The following is a 14,661-nucleotide window of genomic DNA, read 5'->3' as shown; positions in this document are numbered from 1 at the left end:
ACAAGATTCTTGGTCCTCTCAACTCACATATCAGCAGATGGACCAAAAATTAGAAACTGAAGATATAGCAGAAAGAACTCACTAAGATGTTTCTATTTTACATTCTGCAAGATACTGCCAGGATATAAGTTACTACCTGGAAATAAATAAGGCAATTAGGGAAGTGCAATAACTCTTTCAAGCCCAATGAGTACTACTGAATTCCAAGGAAATGTAAGTTACTAAATATCCTGAAAAGTGTCTAACTTAATAATAGATTACGCTTACTCACAAAGAAGCATGAAAGGGCTAAACTCAGAAATAAAGATCGTCACAAAATATTATTACCAATTTTTAGAAATTAGTACAACAGTGAAAATATGATTATTTACTAGAGAAAAAAGTATAAGAGCCTCCAATTGAATCCTGCTATGATGGGTAAATGTGGTATAAATGTGACCTTGGGTTCTCTTGCATTATACCAGTGTTCTGGCAGCTTTTATCAAACTGAAAAGGCTTCTAATCCAAACCCAATGAGAGGCTGTTAAGTATTTTACTTGAGGACCAAACTGTTTACATTCACAGGAGATCTTTACCAGATTGGTTGCAAGAATGTTTTGTCCACAGCAACTCCCAAAGACCATGGAGTTAAGTCAAAGAGCTGTGATTTGCATGAGTGAAGAGAGAAACTATACAAATTGAACCAGGGATTCTGGACTTGAAGAGATAAGAGGGTGTAAGAAATTATTATTGAAATGTGAGAAATAAGACTGTTGTTCCAATTCTCAAAGGAAGAGGAGGTGAGTTATTCTTAAAGTGTTTGGTAACCCATGACTATGTTCCTATTAGTTTAGCCATAAAAGAAAAGAAAACTATCTTCATTTCTCAGTTTTTTAAATTGCTATAGCTTTTCAAGAATAAATGAATTCATTTTCTTTGTAAAACTGAAGCAAATACCAGTATATGTTTATGTTGTATATGTTTGCTCTACCTCCATAGAATGTAAGCTCTATGATGGCAAAGACTTTTTGTTTTTGACTTCGTATCCCCAATGCCTAGCACAGTTCCCTATGTGTAATAGCAGTTAATAAATATATTGATTAAATGTTAGTCTCTTAATATATCTCCTAAAGTCCAATGACATCCAGCACACATAAATTCAATTTAAATCTAATTTAAAATTTAGCCAGATTGAATTGCCCAGGGCTAAGTAAATGATTTATAAATTGACTATTTACAGAACACTGCCACATAGTTGGGCCAAAGAATCCATTGTAAAGAATTAGACAAAGTCATATCATGTATACATATACATACATACATACATACACATATATATACATATATATATATATACTACACACACACACACACACACACACACACACACACACACACACACACANCTAAATTATATCACTCAATTGAAGATACTTTGTTTTGACTTTTATATCTCTGATTCTCTTTTTCAATATTTCCTCAGAGATTGACATGACTTGAAATAAACACAAAATGGGAGTTTCCACCAGATTTTTTCTTTGCTGCCTCATGTTTACCACCCTATCACCTTGAAGCCATATTTTCACACTGTTTTGCAAACAAATGAGCAAGGTTTGCTTCTTCATTACATCAACAGAATGTCACACAGAAGGGTCAGGGAACTGGAAATTGCTGTACAAAGACCACAACCATGCAAGGTTGAGAAGAGGTGGCAATTATCAAGTTTGTGTGTATTTAGACAAACTCTGTGTCTGCCTATCAAATTATATATATATATACATATGGATTTATATACCTTAAGAAATCATTCCTGCCCCTACTGAATAAGACTCAAACTTTTGGAAATAGCATGAAGAACCTTGCTGATGGACATTTCCTCTTATACAATTTTACAACAAGAAAGTGGGTATGTCCCTTTCACGAGCCTTCTTGAAATCATAGAGAATTATGCTTTTCTATAGACTCTGGACCAAAGATAGAAAACAATTATATACACGAGGAAGGATGAATATAACCTTTGGACTAAGAAAAAAAAGTAGAATTTGGAATCATGGGCAGATTATACATGGATCTCTAAACACAAACATAAAAAAGGCACATGCTGGTTCTTTTTTCACACGGGGTTGAAATGTGGCCAGAATGTTCAAGAATAACATTTCTACAGAAAACATGGACAAAGGTCTTATTATATTATCCTTCTTGTTAGCACAGTGGATATAGTATTATATCTTGGCAGCTCATACAAATCTCTTACATTGTGACAATATGGCCAGTAAAATCTACTAAACTCTTAATTTTGAGCAGAGAACATACGTTTATACATCTTACATCATGATATAAAAAGTGTCTTAAGAACATTTATAGCAGATCCTTAGTCATTCAAATAAAAAGTAAAAAAAAACCCTACAATTATTTTTTATTAATTCCTCCTTTTGCTTCTTTAGAGTAGAAAACATACCACAAATAATACTTTGTAGTGTCTTAATACTTATTCTATTTATGAAGCTATAACAGAAAGAATGCAAAAGAAAGAAATCAAGGTAGAGAAAAATAACACAGAGAAAGGAAAGTTTACACTATAGAATAGGAAGTGGTTAGAAGAGCTCATTGAAGCCATATGAATCATACATATTAGAGACAAAATGAGAGAAAAGTCTGGAGCATCATCAAAAGAACTGAGTCTCTAAAAAGGGAGCTAAAATTTTTTAAAGAAATGAAGAAAGTGGAATGGATTAAAAAACCACAGAACTGTTTGTTTATAAAGTTCATTCTCTAAATAAGTCATATTCTCCAAAACTCACTTATCCAACAACTGGGAAAAGAGTGAATAGTAAGTAGCTCTCTTACAAGAAATAATTTGGTCTCATAATCCAACATATTTTCACAGTCTCATAGATTTAGAACTAGAAGTAATCTCAGAGTACACGTGCAATACCACTTACTTTTTTACGATGTCTGCACTGCCCATACTTCAAGTGTTTAAACAGTAGAGTGGTGTGTTAGAAGGAACATTAGCTTTGGAGTCAAAAGACTTGAGTTTCATTTTAGTATTTTGACACTTAATAACTACCTGATCTTGGTCAAGTACCTTAACTATTCTGAGCTCCATTTACCTCAACTATAAAATGATATCAATAATATTGTACCACCAACTTTACTAGGTAGTTGTAAGAAAAGAAATTTGTAAACTTCAATGCTGAAATGATCATATATTTTTTAAGAAAAACCAATTATTTATTATTACCTCCAAATAATAAACTGAATATAGAACTATTTTAGTAGCAATGACAATGGTAAGAATTGGATTGGAGCCAATTGGAATAAGTACAATTAGGCTCACTTTGCAATAAATTACATAGTAAAATAATCTGAAAAGAGTCAATAAAGCTTGAAGATTTTATGAGATAACCCTACAAAGAAATTCTATATATGTTAGAAAGCTACCTCTTGCTATGGGAGTGGGGCCCCAAAGTGGAAGAGGAGGGACAAAACAAAGCCTGATAGTATATAATCCCAAGGAAACCTAAATATAATTAAAAGTATAGATGTACTTCTACTAGGAATACTTTTTTCATAGCTCTGAAGTTTTGAAAGCAAGTTTAAATCAAATTGAAAGAGCTACTTGAAAAATATTTAAACTATTCTAACCAAAAAGTTGATACTGCATCTCATTTTGACATATATTAATTCTTCATTTTCCTAGTGATTTATTTTTAACTTAATGTTCCTATATTTTAGGAAAAGAGATATAGCCCTTTTCTTATAAAAGGAATTATTTTTAAAGTCATTAAAGAATCTAGTATTAGTGTTTATTGAAGAATTATCATTTGTTTGTAATACTGTTTTTATTTATTACTTTATATATACCTTTACTCTATGCTGAAAATGAAATGTTTTAATCCATCTATTAACATGAACACTCATTTATCACATCTCTACGAACAGATGGCATTTTGCTGCCCCCTTCTCCACCAAAAAAAAAAGAAAAAGAAAAAAGAAAAATCACACTGTCTGGTGTCAGGTGTCATTTTTGAACTGGTAATTCACATAGACAATACATAAAACTTTCTGAAGTCAGGTTCTCTTTTGTTTTGTCTTCAATACAGATGATCTACCAAAATGACTCGGAAAAGGAGGAGCTTAATAAATGTTTGATAATTGAAGTTAAATTGAATTCTTAACCTTTGGAGAATTGTGACACTTTTGTTGTATGCTTTGTAATTTGTTTCTAAAAGTTCTGTACAGGAGGAATTTATAGCTAAAATGAACTGAAATTTCTTTTGTTTTGATAATTTCTGTAGACTTTGACAACATCCTGGAGGTGATCAGAGGCTCTCATACAGTACAAAATTAGAGTTGGGAATTAAATTTCCAAATAATTGCCTTCTAAAATGCTTTGGTTTAGAAATGCAAAAACCTGAGTTCTAATTTAAACTTTGCCACTTCCTGAACTTATAGTTATTATTCATGATGAGCACATTTCCTTATTTTAACATATGAATACTTAAATGAATCTGTGATCTCATCTATCTGGGCACTATTACCAATAATGCAACCCATTCATGCCTACCCCTCTAATAAAACAATTACCCATATCTTTTTCTAATCTTGTCACAGAAAATCCATCCAACAGTGATGAGGGCATCCATCTCTTTCTCTTAAAAAGCATGAGAACACTAATGGAATAGCAATTGGTTATTCCAATGGTTATTCCTCATTCCTGACACATAATCAACTCATCATCTTTTCCATTCATACATCCCTTTGAAGATAGTCTTTATACTGCTTTTCCTGAACTGTTCCTTACTTGCAATGTGCTATTCCACTACCACCTAGGAAGTCCTCATTTTAAATACTCTGAAACTTCAAGTGTCACATGACTAGTACTCATACACCAAGTATGGAAAAGTGGAGATACTAAAAAAGATTAAATTTTTCCTGTGTTTGTATCCTTAGGGTCTGGCACATAAGTTCTCAATAAATTCTTGTAGGTAGTGCTATAGACAAGAATAAGCAAACTTCCTAAATTAAATCCTGATTCAGACACTTGCTACCTCAGTTTCCTCACCTGTAAAATAAGGCAACTGAACTGTAATGCCTCAACTATGTTGTTGCCTTAAAATCTTTTTTAGCTTTACATATGTGGTCTTATGATCCTGTGATGAACTGAACTTAACAGTTTTCCAGAGGCAGTCTGGCTCTCTGTCTTCCTTAAGTTCAATTTGCTCTGTGTGTGTGTGTGTGTGTGTGTGTGTGTGTGTGTGTGTGTGTGTGTGTTTCTTGAGACTATGAAATGCAGTTGAAAGGAAACATATGTAGCCTGCATTCATATATCTGCACATGTGTACATATACACACAAATTACATACATATATGTTTTCATATTTATATATATAGAAATCCATATACTAAAAGACCATATATGGGTTTTCCATTCAACTGTATATTGCAGTCTAGATAATTATTGTATTTTAGGGATTTATAAAATATAATATTTTAAGGTCCTCAAAACTTATAAAAAAAAGCCCTTACCAAATTTAAACTCTGGTCTATATGTATTTCACAATAGTGACAAACTACTTCAGGGAACAAATGTCTTTAGAATTAATGTCACACCTTGTATTAATGATCACAGGACAACCAAACAAGATTATCTTTGTGGGGAGCTAGATCATGGTACCTTAAAAAATTTCAAAATACGTATTTTATATTTTAAAGATATTTTAGTAGCAAACATATTTTAAGGTGGTATCTTACTCTAATCAAATAGTTTTTTATAGTGAACAGAAATAAGCACAGTGAGAATCTTACATCCTATTCATCATTTAATCATTTGTGAAATGGTAAAGATATCAGCTATTTTGGAATTTCACTTGCAGAAACTTGCCTTTCGAATATTCTCATAGAAGCTGACTACAAAGTGCATTAATATTATTTTACAAAAATGTTAAAGAAGGTCTACAGGGCAAAAATTAAGGATGTTCTCTCAGCAACATTTCTAGTTACTAAGTCATTAGATTTTGTCCATGCTTGACTATCTTTTCATTCTCCAGTTGTTATGAGAATTGACCTCTCAACTCCCTCAAAATTTTGTCACTTCCATCATGAACCTCTTTTGTACACATTTGGTAGTCTTCTGCTTAGCTAGCTGTGTGTGTGTGTGTGTGTGTGTGTGTGTGTGTGTTTCCTAATCCACTAGAACAGGAGCACTTAACCCCAATTCTTTTTTATGAACTCTTATGGCAGGATAGTGAGTCCTTTGAACCCATTCTCAGAATAATATTTTTAAATGTGGAGAAAAATAAACATAGGACTGTCAAAGAAGTCAGGTAGATTGAGATACAGTTATTTAAACATTTTTTAAAAGTTCACAATTCCTGAACAAAATCTTTTCCTCTAGGAAGACATCTGGGACTGATGTGAGAGTCTAAAAGCGGTGGCTCTGTTGTTCATGATGGTCAATTTTTTTTTGGCAAAAATCTTAGCATATCTTTTCCATATTTTGCTTGTTAGACATAAAGTGCCCTCACTATTATCTTTCCTCAGTTGCATTTTTTGTGTTTTTTTGTTTTTTTTTTTGCTGCATTTCATTCCCACCCCTTTCCTTGGCTGTATGGAGTATTATAGATCATCCTGTTTTGGTATCCTTAACCAAAGAATTTTACAAACAATTATATACTTTTAAACTGGTGCTTCCCTCTCTCCCATATTTCTTTTGCTAGGCAAGTAAGCTGTGTGTCCTGACATAAGAAGGTTTTTAGGTTCTTTAGATCTCCTTGTTCTGTCCCCTATTGTGCACTTGCTGGCCACACTACTTCAGGATGAGAATGTGCTAGATGTAACTATTTTTATTTGTTTTATGAATTGCTATGACTACATAACTTATTATCAAGACACCAACAGTGCTTAGGTAAACTAGTCCTTAGAAAGCAAACATAATCTATTATACTAGGACTGTCCTTGAAGTCATTTTAACATGGCAGAACTTTCAAACTTTCAAAGTTAACTAGTTCTTGTAGCATAGCCTTGAAGAAATGAGGTCACTTCTATGCCTTGATGGGGCATTATGGATGTCTTCTGAAAAAGCATAAAGCCTATCATGTTTTCTTAACCAATTATATAGTTTAAATGCCATAGATGTAAAATATTTATGGTTTTACATTGCACATCTTTAAAATGAGAACAATAGTATTAGACCTATCTGTTTACCTCTCAGGGTCATTAAGATAAATTAATTATGTGAAATTAGTCTTGAATGCTCTAAAGCTTTACATTAATAAAGCTTATTAAAAAGGAAGATATTAATAATATCATGTACATTAAGTCATACCACCTACATATTTTGACATTCTAGAGCATGGAATCCAAGTCTATTTATTCAACAAGGATTTCTTAAACTTCTATTATCAAAAATACTTTTAGGAACTAAGAGATACAAAAGTAAAAAGATTCTATGCACACAAGGAATTTGCGTGTAGTTGCAATAAAATCTCATGCAAATTTTTATATTTTACCTATAGTTATAGTTTTATAAATACTTAAAAGCAGAGTTCACATACATTGTAGCAGAATTTGATGCCTTCAAAGATTTGCCTCATTTAAAACTATCTCAAGGGCTAGTTCTTCCACATTCACTGTTGTTAGGGCAACTTGGTGACTAACTATGGATGATGATACTATGCCCATTTTTCAAGGGATCTTACTCTTTCACATTGCATGTAAAATCAGCTACAAATTATTCTCAGGCGATAAGTAATTGAAGTTTCCAGTTCATGTTTTAGGAGAGGAGAGAAAGTTGAGTAAGAATTAGTCCGAATGTTTGCATTAAAACTTCTTTACAAAATCTATTCAAGCCTAAAAACCAACAACAAATTGTTTGCTTTTGGATCAGTCACTGCTATGTACCACTGTTCATGGTTTCGACACTGAACAACTCCACTGAGTAATTTCCATATATGGCTTTTATTTTCTTGGAATGTATACAGAAACTATTGAAGGTCACAGTTCAGATTCACCTGTAATTAAACTTTTAAAATGAAAGATTTTGATGTCATATAGATTAAATCATACCATCTACATGTTTAATCATTGTAAAGAATGCAGAAGATATATTCTAGAATATTTTGGGAAAATTACATTAAACCAATTTTAATTTACATCATTTAAAATCATAAAATGGATTTTTTGTTAAGAACAAAAAATTCACTGTATAAACTTAAATGATTTTTTGTGACTAATTATTGTAATGTTCCACTAGGACATCAACATAATCTTTCATTTAGGAAAATACTGAAGACAGTGAGGAAAAGAATCTTCCCCTTTATCAGCTGTATATAGAGTGGTCTCACAGTTTTACAAACATTCCTCCTACTCTGTCTGTAATAGCAGAGATAAATTTGAAGGCAATAAAGGTATGACTCATTTTAGAGCTAAGAGTTTGACTGGGACACATCTTTCCATAGTTATAACATTTTGAAGCTTGGGTATGACCTTCCCAATTGGTATGCTGATAACTACAATATTCTAGAGGAAGTTTGCCAATGTGCAAACTTGGTAATAAACTTTACAAAGTATGTGACATTGTATGAGTCATTAATGTGATGCTGTAGTTTTTTTAAAAGCATTATACATTGAAATATAAATAGTAGTTTTGTGGCAAGTGGAATAATTTTCCTCTTGACTCATTATTCAGTGTCCTTTTTAGAGTATTACCTTCAGCTTGGGGTCCCACAACTAAAACTTGATATGGATGTTATTTTTAAGTCTTGGAAAGTATATAAATAGTTTTCAAAAACAGCAAAGAAGAAAAGGAATAGACCTTAGAAAATCTCCTCTTGGAGGAAAAACTAAAAATTAATCAACTGTTGCTTCTTCACAATTCTTAAAGTATTTTTGTAGCATTTGTTTGGTACAAATTCTACTGTATTATTGGTAGTTCTCTTTTCATATCACGCTATCTTAGCTCAATAATTAAATTTCCTAAGAGCAGAAGTCCTAGGTATGGAGGGGGGGCAGAATGCCCTAAGACATTAAGTACTTGTTGACTTGTTTTATATTAGTTTATGTCCCTTAGAAGGAAATGAATAAAAATAACTGCTATTTAGAAACCTATTTCACTTCTACAAACATTTATTAAAGTCTTCTGATATGCAAGGAACCATGCTGAGTCCTTGGGATAGAAAGGTTAAAACAAAATGGCTCCTTCCCAAGGCAACTTCCATTGAATATGTGCAGAAGAAAATCCAAACAACGTACCACAAAATAATTTAGGAAAGACAAAGTGCTAATAATTGGGGGAACCGTGGGAGTATGACTATCTTATAGAGGGAGGTAACTTGCTTGTGCCTTGAACAAAGCTAGGAATTTAACAAGGGGGAGGTGAGTAGTGAGTAGACTCCAGACATGGAAAACCAGTTGAGCAAAAGTATGTAGGTGGGAAATGGAGTATCACATATAGGTAATAGCCAGCAGGAGTGTCTGACCAGCACAGAAAATGGATGTGGGTAATTGATACAAAATAGAAAGGTAAGATAGGTAGAAGGCAGACATTTAAAGCCCTCTGGGGAAGTCTAAGAAGCTGGTATTTCATTAAAAACTTTTGAGATAGGATAAGAGATGATATAAATCTCATCAGAATCTATGTTTTAGGAATATTAGTTTATAGCTATATAAGCTAGTTTTTAATAGGGAGAGAATGTAAGCAGAGAGAACAATTTGCAATTTTTGGAAACAGTTCAAGTAAAAAATTGTGTGTGACAATATAAACAATATTGATTTTAGAATCAGAGGGTCTGAATTCAAATCCTGCCAATATTACTACCTTGTGACCATGGGCAGGTGACAACCTTTTTGAACCTCAACTTCCTCATTTATAAAATAAGGACTTTGTACTATATGGGAAGAGGAAGATGGGAATGAGCATTTAAAAGTTATCTCCTATGTGCCAGATACTGTGCCAAGGTTCTTATAAATAATATAATCTTATTTGTACTTACAACTATGCGAAATAATTGTGATTATTATTTTCACTTTGCAATTGTGGAGGTTAAGGCATACAGAGATAAACTGACTTGGTCAGGCTCACTGAGCTTGAAAGAATCTGAGTCTATATTTGAACTCGGGTTTTCCTGATTCTAGAACCAGTGCTCTATCTACTTTGCTACCTAACTGTGTAGGTCCCTTAGGATTATAAAGTCCCTTCTGGCTCAAAATATATGATACTATTACTTAAATTAAGATGGAAAAGGTAATTGGAGGGCATAGGAGAAATGAAGTGTCAAGTCTAATAAATGAAATTTGAGGTTTAAGGAGATGGAAGAATCAAGGAAAACTCCACAATTACAAACATAGATGAATCGAAGAAAGGTGAAATGAATAGAAATAGGAAGGTTTAGAGATGCATTGGATTTGGGGGAAAATATATTCAACTCTGCTTTGGAGGCATTGAATTGAGATGTTTTTAAAGATCTTCTGACACAGACATCCAAGAGATAATGCAGTTTCTTGAGTGAAACTCAAGAGGGAGAAATTAGGTCTAGATATGTTGAGAGAGGAGTTACAAATAGACCCTGATTATTCAAAAGATGAATCACACACAGTGGTCATATGTATTTGAATTTTCACTCACTGAAATTATAACTATATAAAATATAGTCATTGGTGTCAGCCTAATGAAACTATGGAGTGTGAATTTGGATAATGTGATTACTTCATGAGGTTCAATATTAGCACAAATTGGGACCCAGTTATACCTACTTAATGATAATATCTCAAACCATGAGGGCTAAGATCAGATGATGTTCTATCCAATAAAGGAAACTGAAAAAGAACAGTCAGATAGGTAAGAGACCAAGTTAGAGACTGAGTTTTTACCTTTCTTTGTATCCTTAAGATTTAATACAGTAACTGGCACATAGAAAGTGTTAATAAATACTTATTGCTTGATCAGTTGATTATCTGACAAAGCAGCATTGTATAAACCAAAGGATGAGAGTTTCTGAACTGATAGAAACAATAAGAAAACCTGAAGAGAGATCAATATAGGTGAAGGCTGAGAAAATGGTTACTGGATTAAGCAGTGAAGAAATCCTGAGGAATCTTGGAGAGAGAAATTTGGTCAAGTGATGAGGTCAAAAGCAAAAGCACAAAATATTTATAAGTGAATACAAAATTAGAAAGTGAATATTAAAAAATCCTAGGAGTTTGGTTGTGAAAAGGAAAAATGAGAGCTTACGGTATTGGTAGAATGAGGGAATGTTTTTGTTTGTTTTTTATATGATAAGGTAGAAATGAGTATGTTTGTAGATAGCAAAGAGGAATATGGCAAAAGTGAAAAAAAAGTATAGGAGCATAATGGTGGAGAATACAGGAGGGTGTGAGATCAAGAAAGAAAGATGGCAGAGTTAGTAGTGGCAAGAAGGTGGCCTCCCTTCTCCATCACAGACTGAATTAAAGTGGTAGTGAATGAGAGTTTATGGTGGATGGCCTCTACTTTCATGGTAAAATAGGAAGCTTGTTTTTCTGAGGGAAAGAGGCAATATAAGAGTTCTAAGGAGGGAGGGGGAAAATAATCATTACTGAGGGTGTTCTAAAGCAGTGATGGGCAAACTTTTTAAAGAGGGGGCAAAAAGAAAGGAAATGCTCATCTGTCCATCTGTTTCTAAGTCCACTCTTTCAAAGTTTCATTGTATTGTATCCTACTCATTGTATTTGTCAGATTAGAAATAATGTCGCACTGCCAGATAGAATATTTCAGGGGGCTGCAGTTTGCCCATCACTGTTTCAGAGAATAAATCAAAGGAATTTGTTATGTTGCAATGAAGGACCAGTAGAGAGTAAATAACAGAGGGCAACCAGGTGGCTCAATGGATTGAGGGCGCAGAGACATTTTATTTAAATTGAACCAAAATGTATTTATACTAGCTCCTGGGAGATAACTTTAAATTCAGTCAGGAAATTGAGCTTTCATGTATAGGATTTCATTTGGTCCTTACAATGAATCTGCATAGTAAAGCACACAAGATGAGTGTTATTACCTCTGATTTATAGGTGAGGAAATTAAGATTTGGAGAGATTAAATGATTTGTCCAAAATCTCATAACTAGTAAGAAGTGGAGCTGGAACTCAAACCCAGTTCTGAGAACTAGCCCAGAGAATTTTTGACTACAGCATGCTGATGCTTGCCCGAATTGGAATGCTTTTAAAACTTTAGAATAAGGAGATTATGGACATTCCAGTTTGAAGAAAGGTAGACCTGGCTGCTTAGATTCATGGGCCTGGACAATATTTTCTGCATAACACATGCCTGAAAAATGCTGATTGAATTGCATTGTATTCTCCAAGTTCTTTCTGGCTCGAAATTTCCATATAACCCAGCAAATCATTTTATTGGGTCAGGTTGCTGTTATTTTTTTCCCCTCCAGTGTATAGTCAAGAGCCTTTGTTTAATACAAGATATTTGATTTTCTGGAAATGAATAATTAATCAACCATCTCTCAGAATTCAGTACTTGCAATGAATGATTTCTCTCAATTTTTGGACTGAATTATCCAGACTCTCTGTTTTGTCCCTTTTGGATAAAAATGTTATTAAAAGATACTAATCCTATGCAGACCATACCTGCCCTGTAGTTACTGAAATGAACATCGGATGAGCTGGTAGTAGTGAGAACATTAGAATGTAATGCCTTTTCACATGAGGAACACAGAAATAAGTACTACATGATAACATATGTACAACTTAAATCACATTAACTGCTATCTTGGGGTGAGGGGAGAAATGGGAGAAATTTCATTCATCCATTTATTTATGTGTTCATTCTTTTATTTATTTATTTATTAGCTGAATGCAATGCAAAAGAGTGCTAGAATTGTGATAGGTACTAGTGACACTAAGATTAAAAAGTATTATCTCTGACCTCAAAGATCTTAAGATCACTTAACTGTGAATATGGGGGAGGATTGGGGTTGAGAAGGAGGGTCCAGGGATCCCAGAATAAGAACTTCTGCACTAGCACCCTGAGAGATTAGGAAAAGACGTTATGCTTGGTTGAATCTCAAAATCAGGGATTCCAAGAGATAGTAAGGAGAAAGAGCACCCCAGATATGTGAGGCAGTCAGTACGAAGGCATGGAGATGGAAAGGGAGTGTCGTGTGTCAGGAATAGCAGGAAGGAATATATGGATGGGAAGGGAGATTGGAACCTGGTTCTTTGGAGTTCTGAATGCCAATGAGAAATACTTACATTTAATACTGAAGGTAATAGGGGGCCACTGAAATTTACTGAAATAGTGTGACAATCATACCTGTGCTTTTGTATGGAGGATAGATTAGAATGAAGTAGAGACTTCAGGTAAGGAAATTAGTTATGAGTCTATTGTAGTACTTCAGGTATAAAGGGTCTGAATAACAATGGTGATAGTGTTAGAGGAGAAAAGGGACAAATGTGAAACACATATGGAAAAATTACAAGACTTGCAAGTGATTAATTATATGGAGCTTGATGAGTCAAGGATAACATCAAAGTTTTTCTGAACCTAGGTTTCTGGAAGGATGGAGGCACTCTTAATAGAAAACCAGAAGTTCAGAAATGTGCTGTATGGAGGAGGAGAAATTAGTACTCTCTCAAATATGCTGAGTTTAAGATGCTGACTAGACATCTAATACAAAATATCCAATAGGCAGTTTGTGATCTAGGGATATGGGGCGGTTCTCAGGGGAGAGAAATCATCTCCATAGAGTTGATAATTGATCCCTTAGGGGCCAATGAAGTTGATAAATGAGAGAACATAGAGAGAAATATTAGAGGGTCTATGAAAGTTTGTTGAGATAGAGCTATAGTTGGGATTTGGAGTGAGATATAGATGGTAAGCCAGGAATAGAGATTGAAAGGGAACAGTTAAATTGGGCAAGGAGAACCAAGAGAGAATTCCTGTCCCAAAAACCCAGAGAGGTGACAGTAGTTAATAGTATCAAAAACTGCAAAGAATGAAGAGATGGGATCTGAAAAAAAGTGATGAAATTTAGCAATTAAAATTTCATTAATAACTTTGGAAGATGTTTTAGTCAAATGATTAGGAGAGAAGCTGGACTGCCAAAGATATAGAAGAAAGTGGATGGAGACGTGTAAATATCAAATGTAGGCTATTTTTACTTCAAGGAGTTTCACTGAGAAAGGGAGAATAGATCTAAGGCAACAAGTAGTGGCTATGGCAGGAGATAGTGAGAAATTTGAGAGAATGGGAGATAATGGTATGTTTCTTAGCAGCAGAAGTCCCAGTATTCAGAAAGAGGAGAGTAAAGGTTAGCAAAAAGAGAGTCAGAATAAGGCAAGAGATGGTCAGGAAAGCAAGAATATTCTCACTTTCCCAGTGGCCCTACTAAGTCAGAAAGTAGATGAATATGAGACATGAAACCAGAATCAGAAAGGATGGCTAAGTAAAGATGCAATGTCTACTTGGTGGGAACCAGGTCTCTATGAGTTCAAAAGATTGAAGAAGCATAAGAAGAAGAGATTTGGGTCTAAAACGAAGATAAATGTGTAAATTTATTTATAGAGTAAGATGTCCAGAAGGCACAGTAGAAGGGTTAGGAAAATCAGACATAGGACACTGAAGGGCTGAAATTGAGGGGAATGGGGATGAGTGAATAGGTAGTAGAGTTGAGAAAGGCCATGGATTACTCA

General features: G+C 33.9%; 1 protein-coding gene across 1 annotated transcript in view; it reads right to left on the bottom strand.

Moving 5' to 3' along the window:
• KLF12 (Kruppel like factor 12) overlaps window positions 1–14,661 on the bottom strand; it is a 554,999-nt gene that overhangs the window by 175,375 nt on the left and 364,963 nt on the right. The gene's annotated exons all lie outside the window — the stretch shown is intronic.

The sequence above is a fragment of the Gracilinanus agilis genome, chromosome 3, assembly GCF_016433145.1.
Source record: "Gracilinanus agilis isolate LMUSP501 chromosome 3, AgileGrace, whole genome shotgun sequence".
Lineage (NCBI taxonomy): Eukaryota > Metazoa > Chordata > Mammalia > Didelphimorphia > Didelphidae > Gracilinanus > Gracilinanus agilis.
This window is presented reverse-complemented; position numbering and strand designations above follow the sequence as displayed.